The sequence below is a fragment of the Jaculus jaculus genome, chromosome 20 (assembly GCF_020740685.1).
Source record: "Jaculus jaculus isolate mJacJac1 chromosome 20, mJacJac1.mat.Y.cur, whole genome shotgun sequence".
Classification (NCBI taxonomy): Eukaryota; Metazoa; Chordata; class Mammalia; order Rodentia; family Dipodidae; genus Jaculus; species Jaculus jaculus.
The window spans coordinates 16,099,474-16,112,765 of NC_059121.1; the positions used below are offsets into that span (position 1 = coordinate 16,099,474).

Below are 13,292 nucleotides of genomic sequence, written 5' to 3' on the forward strand. Positions count from 1 at the left end.
TGCCTGAGCAGTTAAGGCATTTGCCTGCAAAGCCAAAGGACCCAGGTTCGATTCCCCTGGACCCACGTTAGCCAGATGCACAAGGGGGCGCACAAGTCTGGAGTTCATCTGCAGTGGCTGGAGGCCCTGGTGCACCTATTCTCTCTCTCTCTCCCTCTTTCACTGTTGAATAAATAAATAATAAAATATTTTTTTAAAAAGCCAGCATTGCTGACACCTTGACCTTAACCCTATGAGATGTGCTTTGGATTTCTGACCTCCAGAACTATAGGATAATAAACTTGCATTTTACGCCATTAAAGTTGTAGTACTTTGTTGTTAAACAATAGAAAATTAATATAAGTACATGATAATTAATATGTGATTGTTGATCTCTCTGGAGCAGGAAAATAGTTATATTTAGAATAACATATCATAAAAGTATCCTATCAGTGTGTTCAGAAAGTTTCCTTTCCTGAAGCTCACCACCTCACTGTATTTCCACCAGTGTTTCATTTAGCATGAGAGGAAAATCAAGATAGTAGCATTATTTTTAAAGTTGATTGTGCCGGGCAGGGGGTGGCACACGCCCTTAACTCCAGCGCCAAGGAAGCCGAGGTAGGAGGATCGCTGTGAGTTCAAGGCCAGCCTGAGACTACGTAGGGAATTCCAGGTCAGCCTGGGCTAGAGCGAAACCCTACCTCAAAAAACAAAAAGAAAAAAATAGAAGATTATGAAATACCCTTCCAAGAGAATAAACAAGCACTCTGCAATAAACCCTTTTATATTTGTATTAACAGGGCATGGATGAGGCTGGGGTAAAGAACCAGGAGAAAGTGAATGAAGTGCTTAAAAGTATAAAAAAGCATATAGGTATTAAAATGTTTAGAAATATAAAGTATTTTATAATAAATGCAAATGTATTGTTAAGTAATATTAGCCACTGAAATTACATCAGCAAAGAGTTCATAGGAGTTCCCAATGCTTGATATTTAAAAAAATATGCCTGGGGCTGGAGAGATGGCTTTGTGGTTAAGCACTTGCCTGTGAAGCCTAAGGACCCCGGTTCAAAGCTCAATTCCCCAGGACCCACTTTAGCCAGATGCACAAGGGGGTGCATGCATCTGGAGTTCGTTTGCAGTGGCTGGAGGCCCTGACGCGCCCATTCTCTCTCTCTCTCTCTCTCTCTCTCTCTCTCTCTCTGTCACTCTCAAACAAATAAAAAAAAATTTAAAAATATGTCTGCACATACCCTATGTGTAGAGAAAGAATGAGAGAGAGAGATGGCTCAGCAGTTCAGGTGCTTTCCTACAAAGCCAAAGGACCTGGGTTTGATTTCCCAATACCCACGTAAAGCCAGATGCACAGAGTGGCGCATGCTTCTGGGGTTCATTTGCAGTGGCAAGAAGCTCTGGTGCACCCAGTCTCTCTCTCCCTCTCTCTCACCTTCTCTCTCTCTCTTTTTTTTTCTTCAAAAAAAATGCAATTTATTAATTCTTAGCTTTCATTAAACTTATAAGTTACATTAAAATTAAGTCTTATGAAAATGCTTCAACATTAAGGTATTGTAGCCATTTTCAGGGACCTTAATGACCTCAACTGTCCTTAAGGCTCGTAACAAGGCATCACTATTGCCAGCTCTCTACATTTCTGCAGAAACACATTCAGATAAGCAGACCAATTAGTTAGCTGGTTTTCTCTCTCTCTTTTAAACAAACAAATAAAATATATTTTAAAAAGAACTAGAGAAATGAGGGGTTAGGAAATCCTATGGAGAAATCAGAAGCAATGCACGGGCTAACCAAGAGCTGTGTCTCTAGGTATTTGTGTGCAAGTTCACATGACAGAGAGGAACTAGCTGTATGTGTGGTGGTTTGATTCAGGTGTCCCCCATAAACTGTGGTGTTCGGAACGTTAGGTCCTCACCTCATGGCAATTGGGAATTGAAGCCTCCTGGAGGCGGTGTATTGTTGGGGCCGGGCTTATGGGTGTTACAGCCAGCTTCTTTTTGGCAGTGTTTGGCACACTCTCCTGTTGCTGTTGCCAACGCCAGGAGGTGATGTCATTTCCTCCCTGCCATCATGGAGCTTCCCCTCGAGTCTGTAAGCCAAAATAAACCCTTTTCTCCACAAGCTGCTCTTGGTCGGGTGTTTTCTGCCAGCAATGCAAACCTGACTGCAACAACATGTCTTGCCTGTAGTAGATGTATTTCTCCTCCTAAGGCAGGAATCGGGATCCCTGGAAGATCCCTGACTGCAGGTGGCGCTGTGGGCCTGAGGAAGTGGCTTGATTTTGGCTCTTATTAGAATTGATTGCAAGGTACTCCTACCTCCTGTTCATGAGTTAAAAATTTTTTTTTTAAATTAAATTATTTAAGAGAGAGTGAGACACACACACACACACACACACACACACACACACACAGAGAGAGAGAGAGAGAGAGAGAGAGAGAGAGAGAGAGAGAGAGAGAGAGAGAGAGAGGAGAGAGAGAGAAAGAGAATTGGCACTTCAGGGCCTCAGCCACTGTCATAGAATGCCAGATGCTTGTGCCACCTAGTGGGCATGTGCGACCTTGGGCTTGCCTCACCTTTGTGTGTCTGGCTTACGTGGCATCTGGAGAGCTGAACATGGGTCCTTAGGCTTCACAGGCAAGCGCTTTAACTGCTAAGCCATGTCTCCAGCCCTCATGAGGTACTTTTGATCTGCTATCTGAATGAGGTTGCTTTTCTGGGCACAGAGGGGACACTTGCTCATGAATTCTCAGGCCATATCCCTTACATGGGAGAACAGAAGAGGCAGGGCAGGGATGCTGGGGTGGGGAGTCCTTTCCCGGGGGGCAGTCTCTACACCAGCTCCTGGCCACTGAGTCAAGCCCATCAGGCGAAGCAGTCTTAGAACCCAGGACCTCCAAATCCAAGACCTCATAGGACCCCAGTGCATTTTCCCCCTAAATATAACTTGAAGTAATTACCAAACATGCCACTGAGATGAATAATGAAAGCTAATAATTGTTTTCCTTCCCTTTTAAAGAAACACACCAACACTCAGACACCCATTTATAGATACTTTTAGTTAAAATGTCACATAATATTTGTTACATCAGCAGGAGAATGGAAATTGAGTTGGCAGTGAGACGCCACAGTGACACCGTTACCTTGGAAACTGCAGTAAGCAATCACAATGACAATTAGCCAGACTCCCACAACGTTACAGAAATACCCGCGTGCCAGAGGCGAGCGCCCGCCACGCAGCCGGCCAGAGTAGCCTGGGGACTGTCACTCCTCCTCTGTGGCACGTCCTTGTAGATACTCAGGTTCGGGGGAGAGATATCACAGCTTCTTTGAAGTCAGGTGAGTATATCTCCACTCTTCACTGGTTTGGGGCTCATAGCAGCGGGCATGTGGCAGACCACGCCGATGTGTTAAGTGACCATTAGTTGAAGTAAAACAAGGTCTTGAGTGGATTTTTTTTTGGGGGGGGGGGTTGAGGTAGGGTCTCGCTCTGGCCCAGGCTGACCTGGAATTCACTATGGAGTCTCAGGGTGGCCCTGGGTTCCCAATTCTTATCACTCCAGAAAATAAAAAACAAACAAACAAAAAAATGGCCTGGCATTGTCCTGAGTCCCATCAGTCACAATGGCATCACAGGCAGCTACATGAGGTGTGTCAGGGGCTCCCTTGTTATAAGTAGATCAGAAGCAGCAAAATAAACTTATTTTCAGTTAAAATGACCATTTCTCTTTTGTTGCTATTTTTCAAATATTCATTTATTTATTTATTGTGTGTGTATAGAGCATGCCAGGGTCTCCTAGCCACTTCAAATTAACTCCAGACGCATGTGCCACCTTGTGTATGTGGCTTTACATGGGTACTGGGGACTCGAGCCTAGGTCCTTTGGCTTTGCTGGCAAGCGCCTTAACCACTAATCCATCTCTCCACTCCCTGTTATTTTAATTTATTTTTTTTTAAGACAGTCTTACTCTGTTAGCCCAAACTGGCCTGGAACTCACTATGTAGTCTACGCTGGCCTTGAAGCTGCAGCTGTCCCCCACCTCAGCGGTCATACCGCAGGGTTCCAGGGGTGGGCCGCCACACCGCCACCACTTCCTACAGCAACTGGATGACTCGTTCCTTATTGCAAGCCCGATGCTGTGCGTGTTCTTTAGGAGAGGAGAAAGAATGGTGTCTGGGGTTCATCCTTTTTAAAGCAATAATCCTTTGGTATCTTTGGGGAGACAGGATTAGGACCCTTTTGAGAAAACAGGACCCCAATGATCCTGAAGGGTGAAAATATTGAGTTCTATGCAATAAGGGAGGGGTGAGGGCTGAGTTGCCAGTAAAGGGTTTAAGAGGAGGCATTGGGAGTTACTTTTTACTCTTCTCTGTTGTAGAGACATACCATGTGTGTGTGTGTGTGTGTGTGTGTGTGTGTGTATGTGTGTGTGTAAGGGAGAATGTGGAGATGGAAAGTGCCAGGAGAAACCCATTTGGGGAATGACCCAAGAGAATAGAGCAGAGATTGTGACTTGCCATTGCAAATGGACTCCAGATGCATGCGCCACCTTGTGCATCTGGCTTATGTGGGTACTGGGTAATCGAGCCTGGGTCCTTAGGCTTCGTAGGCAAGTGTCTTAACTTACACTAAGCCATCTCTCTAGCCCTCACTTTCTCTACTCTTAAAAAATCACTAAGGATCTTTTTCCATTGCTTCAAACTTGGAGTAGGGGAGTTGATCTGAGTCACAGCTGGGTCATTCACCGTTTTTCTGGCCTCTCTTAAGTTCATATGCAACACTGTTGGTGGACCATAGCAGTGGTCCAGTAACTATCCTTCCAGCCTTCCTTTTTTTTCAGCCTTCCTTTTTGGTTAATTTTTAAAATTCATTTTATTTATTTATTTGAGAGTGACAGAGAGAGAGAGAGAGAGAGAGAGAGAGAGAGAGAGAGAGAGAGAGAGAGAGAGGGAAAGAGGCAGATAGCTAGAGAGAGAATGGGCACACCAGGGCTTCCAGCCACTGCAAATGAACTCCAGATGCATGCACCCCCTTGTGCATCTGGCTAACGTGGGTCCTGGGGAATCAAGCCTTGAACCGGTCTCCTTAGGCTTCACAGGCAAGTGCTTAACCACTCAGCCATCTCTCCAGCACTCAGCCTTCCTTTTTAACCTCTGGCGTCCTATGATTCTATCTGCTCAAATACTCCATCTTCTGTACCAACTTTCACAGCTGATTTGGGGTTTAATGTCATACTTTAAAAAATACTTTATTTTACTTATTTGAGAGAGAGAGAGAAAGAGGAAGATAGAGATAGGTAGACAGACAGATAGATACATACATACATACATAGAGAGAATGGGCACACCAGGGTCTTCAGCTACTATAAGTGAACTCCAGATGCATGTGCCACCTTGTGCATCTGGCTTACATGGGTCCTGGGAAATCGAACCTGAGTCCTTTGGCTTCATAAGCAAGTGCCTTAACGGCTAAGCCATCTCTTCAGCCCACTTTTAAAAATAAACATATTTTTATTTATTTGTATGAAGGCAGAAGGAGAAACACACACACACAAACACAGAGAGAGAGAGAGAGAGAGAGAGTAAGTATGGGCATACCAGAGCCTCTTGCCACTGTATACAAACTCCAGATGCATGTGCCACTTTGTGCATCTGGCTTTCTATGGGTACTGGGGAATTCAACCCAGGCTGGCAGGCTTTACAAACAAGTACCTTAATCATTGAGCCATCTCTTCAGCATCATACTTAGTTTTATTTGTTTATCATTTTTATTTTATGTTATTTATTTGAAAGAGGGTGGCAGAGAGGGAGAGAGAGAGAGAGAGAGGGAGGGAGAGAATGTGCATGCTAGGGCCTTTAGTCACTGCTAATGAACTCCAGACACATGCACTATCTTGTGCATCTGGCTTACATGGGTCCTAGGGACTCGAACCTGGGTCATTTGGCTTTGCAGGCAAGCGCCTTAACTGCTAAGCCATCTCTCTAGCCCCATACTTAGTTTTTAAGATAAAATTGCTGTACTGCCTCTTGCCTATACACTTAACTATACATGGTAATCTATAATGTTTTTATTGACTATTTGCTTGAGCTCTTCCTCTTTGCAAAAGTATAAATAAAATCAATTAAATGGGAACAGAAACTCAAGGACACATGAAAGAGAAAGAGAAAGAGAAAGCCAGTTATGCATGCCCTGCCAAAGAATGTTACGTATTCAACTCCTTCTATAGCAAGTTACACAGGCCACAAGCTTATACTAGGAAGTGGAGACTGTGCCTTTTGTATCTCTGGACTTGATTCAGCATTGTTAGGATGTGAAAGGCAGGATGGAACATTTTAAAGTAAACTTAGTGAACAAACAACTAGGGGACAGCCTGCACTGTATATTCAGGAAGGAGTAAATAAAAAAATAGGCTAAAAGATAGGCTGTGGGTGGCCCAAGATATGGGTTGGTTGGGTCAACCTAAACTTTATGTCCCGGGAAGAGGAAAAATAATAGTTTCCCAAGACAGCCTGACCAAAGACTTAAACTCTGGTTATGCACAAATAAGATATGTAGACATAACTGTGCAAGCTTGGCAAATACCCTTGTGAAACCCCCTCCCCTTTCCCTTCCTTGCTAAAAACCCTATAAAAAGAAACACCCAATAGGGCTCAGGGTCGACTCCTCTGTCTCCTGCATGAGATACGTGTCGACCCCAGCGCTCTGGTTTCCCGAATAAAGCCTCATGCTTTTGCAGCAAGTTGGGTCTCCCGTGTGTCTTTGGGTGCGTGCTATCTCAAGACTTGAGTGAAGGTCTCCCTACAGGGGTCTTTCAGAAGCAATCCATATTTCCTGTGTGCCATGATCTTTCTAACAATAAGTGACACGTGCTAGATGTTTATTAGCTATCTGCCTCTGCTGCATATGTTAACATGAAATCCTCATGGTAAAATATGAAGTACATAGATCGTATTGTTGGTTTCATTCACTCCTTGGGATCTGAAACTGAGGTTCAGAGATGAGAAGTAACTAGTTCAAGTTCACCCGGCAGAGGCTGGTTGGCGTCGGAATGGAAGCAGTCCGTCTTTAGAATTTGTCCCTCTGTACCTGCTTCTGTCTCTTGCCCACGAACTCACAAAATAGGCTCATTCAGTCATATGCTTGCAAATTGTAATTGTTCTTAACTTGTGCCCAGATGTATATTATATTGAAACTTTCTGTTTCATTACATTTCTAAGCAAATGAATGTCACTGATCTGTCAGTGCTGACCAACTGGACTTGAGTGCCCCTTGGGGCCGGCTCTTCTGCATTTTAAAGTTGACCCTGCCACCTCCTTGATGTGTGGTCTTGAACAAGTCACTTAACCTTTCTGGATTTCTCTTCTCCAACTTCTATCCTTGGGCATTTGCATAAGATTTGTTGCCATAGTAATGGAAAATACTACTGACCTATATCTCAGGAGTAAGTGTCTTGGGGATTAACTAATTTACAGCTCAGAAGAGCTTTCAGCATATGAAGTGCTAAACAACAGTGAAGTGAGATCATAAAGAGAATTTAAAACACCATCAGCCTGTGGAGCGTGCCCACATTTGATGCCCATCATTATGTGTTTAACTATTAGTATTACTACTCATAATAAACGTTTATGAGGTGCTTTAGGAGGTTGAAGTATTTTTTATGAGAGATAATTAGTTGTTCCAACCAGCTCTATGAGGTAGGTCAGTATTTTTATCATCCTTGTTTTTAGAAATCACGTTAAATGGGCTCATGCATCGTTAAGAAAACCTTAAACTTCCTGATATTCGGAAGCAATGTGTGATTGTAGACAGCTATCAGGTAGCTATCTCACCAGACACAGAGATCTCATGGTAGGGCATGGGGAGATGAGGGAATTAGGCTTTTGGTTTTCAACATGTAACAATGGCAGGTCTAATTGTTTTGATATTTACATAGTAATTATGTGGCAGTTCTTGTGGTAGGCTCTTTTTTTGTACCAGTCAGCATGCGTCTATCAAACTCACTTAGGATTGCCAAATAGAAAAAGATTTTAAATAACTAATTTGAGAGAGAGAAAAAGAGGGAGGGAGGGATGGAGGGAGGACGAGAGAGAGAGAGAGAGAGAGAGAGAGAGAGAGAGAGAGAGAGAGAGAGAGAGAGAGAGAGGGAGTGAGGGAGAGAGGGAGAGAGAGAGAATTGGACATGTCAGGGCCTCCAGCCACCACAAACGAACTCTAGGTACATGTGGCACCTTGTGCATCTGGCTTTACCTGGCTACTGGGGAATTGAATCTGGGTCCTTAGGCTTTGCAAGCAAGCATCTTAACTGCTGATCAATCTCTCCAGCCCCGAACTAGAAATTTAATACACATAATTGGTCACATTTTGTTGGTCAGTGTGAGAACAGATGGGTGGTGGAAGGGTACTTAAGAGAACAAATCATACCAGCTGTTAATCACTTCGGAATTAAGTTTCATTTCTAGTTACAAGGGAGCAAAAGAAGGCAGAATTCAGGTGACAGGGGTCAGGAATACCACTGGCTGCTTGGCAGGAAGCATCCCAGAAAGAATGTGGCCACCTGCAGGGACATTGAGAGGAGAAAGAAGAGCCCCTCTCCTGTTCCTCCCTCTGCTCTGGCAGTGATGGGAGTCAGCAGGGCGGGCGTCCAGACGCTTCGTGTACTTTTGCAGAGCTAGAGGCTCACAGCGGAACAGAAGGAGGCCATGGGACAGAGGGCCAGCAGGAAAATAACCGGCCTGTTCCGTAAACCTGCTAATCTCCCCTGGAGGTTCGGCAAGATGCAGGAACTCGCTGTAAGCCTTGCCTTCAATTTGAACTCAGCTTTCCACATTCAACTGTCATGTGTGGGCCAGGCTCAGCCCTTGGTGTCTTGGAATCTTAGTGGGCTCACTCCCCATGGCAGGTAGCAAGAATGTCCATCTTTTAAAAAAAATGTTTAATTAATTAACTAATTTGAGAGAGGGAAAGAGAGAGAGAGAGAGGGAGAGAGAGAGAGAGGGAGAGAGAGAGAGAGAGAGAGAGAGAGAGAGAGAGAGCGCGAGAGAGAGAGAGCAAGAGAAAGAATGGGCATGCCAGGGCCTCCAGCCACTGCAAATACACTCCAGATGCATGCGACCCCTTGTGCGTTTGGCCTACGTAGGTCCTGGGGAATCGAACCTGGGTCCTTTGGCTTTGCAGGCAAATGCCTTAACTGCTAAACCATATCTCCAGCCCCTGAGAATGTTCTTTACTTGGAGAGGTGGGATGGGGATTAAATCAACTCATGCACATAGCAGGATTGAGAATTAGTGATGATCCTGGAGGCTGGGAAGGAGAGGGAAGCCTTCGGAGTAGTGTATGAGGAAAGCAAGTTGGCACAAATGTGTGTACTCACATATAGCATACACACGCATACACACACATACACACACACACACTCTCTCTCTGTCTCTGCCACACACACGTTGGTGAAGGGAAAGGCTCTTGAAACTGGTCGAGACCAGCTAGAACTGGCTTGAACCAATAGTGAATACACAGAGGCACTCCAGTGTTCAGAAGTGACCTCATGGTTTGTGACAACACAAAAACGCACAGCCCTGGGTGGAGATAGCTTATGCTGATGACACACGAGACATATGGAATTGCATACAGGGCTGCATAGAACAGGCAGAGCATGCGCAGATGAGCCCCAAGCCCACAGTCATGCTGGGCCCGCATAAAAGCCTGAACCTTTAGGGATGCATTAGAGCTTTGCAGTGATTTCCCCGTCTCTCTAATCTGGCCTGCTTTCCAGTTGGAAGTTGTGATAGGGTGATGTATGGCCCCATAGACTCAGGCATTGTTTTTAACTTTTTTTGTAACTTGAGTCCCTAGCAGCAGATTCCTGCTGGAGGGGGCGTGTCACTGGGGGCGGAACTGATTTCAGCCCTAAGGGGAAAAGCGCAGTTTGAGCTCGGGTCCTGTGCTTCCTGTACAGGTGCAGGATTGCAGTGCGTGTTTCTCTTTGCTTGGAGGCGTGGAGGTCAGTAGCTTCTTCCACTACTGATGGACCTTGCCTGGGATCTATGAACAGTATGCCAGTTGCTCCCTAAACTGTCTGGTTGGATGCTCATCCCAGCAACTTGGGGCTAAACTACAACAGAAGCATATTCCCTCTAATAAATGAGCCCTGTTGTCTGGCCATTGAGCTTGGTTATGAAACAACCTCTGGTGAGCAGACCTCAGACAGATTCAGGCTTGCTGAGATAAACTTCCAGACCAGGCACAGTTATGGAGGAAGGGAATTATTGAAGCTTTCAGATCCAGGGGAAGTTCCATAATGGCAGAAGAAGCTGGCCTGCCTTCACAGGACCAAACACAGAGAGAAGCACCAGCCAAAAGCCACACAGCACAGCACACTTCAGGAACTCCAGCTAGACACAGTTTGCATATCTTTAGATTGAAATCTGAAAGCCACCACCACACCTTAAGATCACTCAGTGACATTGCCTCCAGCAGGTGGCTACAAATGCAAACTACAAACAAACAACTGAATATATTGGGGGCCACCTATTCTATTCAAACCACCACACCATCCTAGGCCACTCAGCTGTCTGGATATTCCCCAGGGTAGGAGATTAAAGACAGAGCATTGATTACAAGCAGGAGGATGTGGTTCCTGTAAGGCATCTATCTGGTGTCTGCTCGCGCCCTGAGGTCAAGGTGTCCTGATATTCGGTATCTGCTTCACACCTGGTGCTAGCTGCAATCTTCCGCCTTTGTAACCGTGCTTGCTTGCTCTTGCTGCAGACAATTGTGGGCTTCAGGAGGGTGGCTGGGGTTTTCCAGAACATTGTAAAAGAATGTGGTTTTTGCCTTTAAAAACTGAATGTAAAAAGCAGGATGGGGCTGCTCTCCACCTGGCTGTGAGGGGACCGAGCCGGCCGGCTTAATAAAGACTCTCCTTTTTAATTTTTATTCGGGTCATCTTCTGTTCATTTCTGGCCTGGGACTCGCTGCAGCTGGAGCGTGGTGCTAATAAAGAAACTGGTCCTGCTTCTGCCACCACTGAGTGACAGTGCCCAGATTCTTGGATGGGGGGGACACAGGAACCTGACTGGTGCCCACCAATCCCTAGTCTTACCAATGCAACCCCCAAATGCTTCCGACCATTGCTTTTTGTAAATAGATGTTGCACAAACATGTACAAAGATAGAGCTAGAATCAAGATGAGATTTTCTTTCTTTAGAATAAAGTTAGTGCTTCTTGCGTTAAGACTGTGGTTGCTAAGGGTCAACTTTCAGCTGTGTTTGTGACAGTTGTGTGATCGTGTGAGGCTTTAAAGAACAACTAAGGATTTCTTGCAGCCTCTGGTTTATTCCAATGGTGTGTAAAAAGAAATGTTGCAGGGATCCAGTTCTATAAGCCTTACTTTGAAATAAGGATTTGTTATACTGTTATCAATAGTTTCATGTAGCATAGAAAGTGAGACTGAGACATGAAGCATGTGCATTGAATAGTTGATTGAAAAGAAACAGGATGGGCTGGGCGTGGTGGTGCACACCTTTAATCCCAGCACTCGGGAGGCAGAGGTAGGAAGATTGCTGTGAGTTCAAGGCCACCCTGAGACTACAGAGTGAATTCCAGGTCAGCCCGAGTTAGAGTGAGATCCTACCTCAAAAAACTAAAAAAAAAAAAAAACCAAAAAACAAAACAGAAACAGGATGGGGCTGGACAGATGGCTTGGTGGTTAAGAGGCTTGCTTGAAAGCTTGATGGCCCAGGTTCAAATCTCCAGTACCCACAGCTAAAGCCAGATACAGAAAGTGGCACAAGTGTCTAGAATTTGGTTGCAATGGCAAGAGGACCTGGCACACCCATTCTCTCTCTCTCCTTGCGTGCAAATACTCATAAATAAATTTTTAAAAAGGTTGATTTCCCAGCCTCCAATTTATGAGAGATTATGATTATGCAGTGGTGTAATAATCCTGGCCAGGTAAACTGAGGCAAACTCTCTGAAGCTTAGTTATCTTACCTATCTGTACTGTGAGCTCAAGGGGTCCATGGTGACAGTGCATTTGAAACATGCACAGTGTGTCCATGACTACTGCCCAGCCACCTTGAGGCCCCCGGACTGTTAGAGACGTGGCCTCTGGCAATGCTGAGAAATCCTTAGGAGGAAACAAGCTTCTGTAGCATCCTGTCATCGGTCATCCGCCGTGTCATGAACTTACTCAGTGTTTATGCTCCCCTTCCCCAGCAGACTCAGAGCAATCACTCTTGTGGCCTGCCGTCTCCCCAAGTCACGGCCTTATTATTTGTATTGCTCTGAGAAATGCCATGTCAGACTATCTCATCCCAACCCCTGCTTCCCATCAATCTCTGTGGCTGAAGCATCCCACAGAGGGAGGCAATATCCAAATTGCTTTCCTTCTAATAACTCACCCTGGACAGTAACAAAACCAATGCTTAGGAAATCTACACCGCAAGCCCTGCATGCTTCGGGACTCTTGTGTGGGCAGGTGAGCTGCTGTTTGCAGGAGTCCTTGTGCCTTTTTGGTCTGTTTGTTTAAGATGCTGCGCGATGGCTGTCACCACTGGGAGATCTTTCTTTGTTTGGAAGTGAGGGAGCCAACATCTTCCTCCTCTGTAGGCTAAAGATGGATCCTCCCTGATCTCAAGGTCTCAAGGTCTCCCTCCTTTTGTGGCCTGGGGACTGAGTCCACTCAAGGTCACAGGCTTATCTGGGCGGGGGGAGGTATATGTGTATGCATACATATATGTATGGGTACAGCTGTAAATGCAGGTGTGCATACAAGTGTGTGTGTGTGTGATGGTCAGAAGGTAATGTTGGGTGTATTCCTCAACACACTCCACCTTACTTTTTTGTTTGTTTGTTTTTCGAGGTAGGGTCTCACTCTAGCCAAAGCTGACCTGGAATTCACTATGGAGTCTCAGGGTAGCCTTGAACTCATGGCAATCTTCCTACCTCTACCTCCTGAGTGCTGGGATTAAAGGCATGCGTCACCACGCCTGGCTTTCACCTTAGTTTTTGAGACAAAGTCTCTTACTAAACTTGGAACTTGCCAAATTGACTAGACTAGCTAGCCATCCAGCTCCGGGGACCTTCTTGTCTACATCTCCCTAGTTATCAAATTATAGTTCGCAGCACCATGTTGTCATCTTTTAAAACTTTTATTCTATTTTATTTATGAAAGAGAGAGAGAGATAGAGAGAGAATGGGCAAGGCAGGGCTACCAGCCACTGCGAACGAATTTCAGACTCATGCACCACCTTGTGCTTCTGGTTTACGTGGGAACTAAGGAATCAAACCTGGGTCCTTAGGCT

At 45.3% G+C, this 13,292-nt stretch overlaps 1 long non-coding RNA gene and 1 other non-coding gene across 2 annotated transcripts in view; one reads left to right on the top strand and one right to left on the bottom strand.

The window, feature by feature from the left end:
* Positions 1-1,542: 1,542 nt before the first annotated feature.
* LOC123456308 lies at positions 1,543-1,671 on the bottom strand. The gene has a single exon (XR_006634447.1). It is a non-coding gene; the product is annotated as a small nucleolar RNA SNORA33 (small nucleolar RNA).
* A 1,519-nt stretch (positions 1,672-3,190) lies between these two features.
* LOC123456257 overlaps positions 3,191-13,292 on the top strand; it is a 28,614-nt gene continuing 18,512 nt past the window's right edge. Inside the window, exon 1 of the long non-coding RNA XR_006634421.1 lies at positions 3,191-3,329. This is a non-coding gene — a long non-coding RNA (uncharacterized LOC123456257). The remainder of the gene's footprint in view (positions 3,330-13,292) is intronic.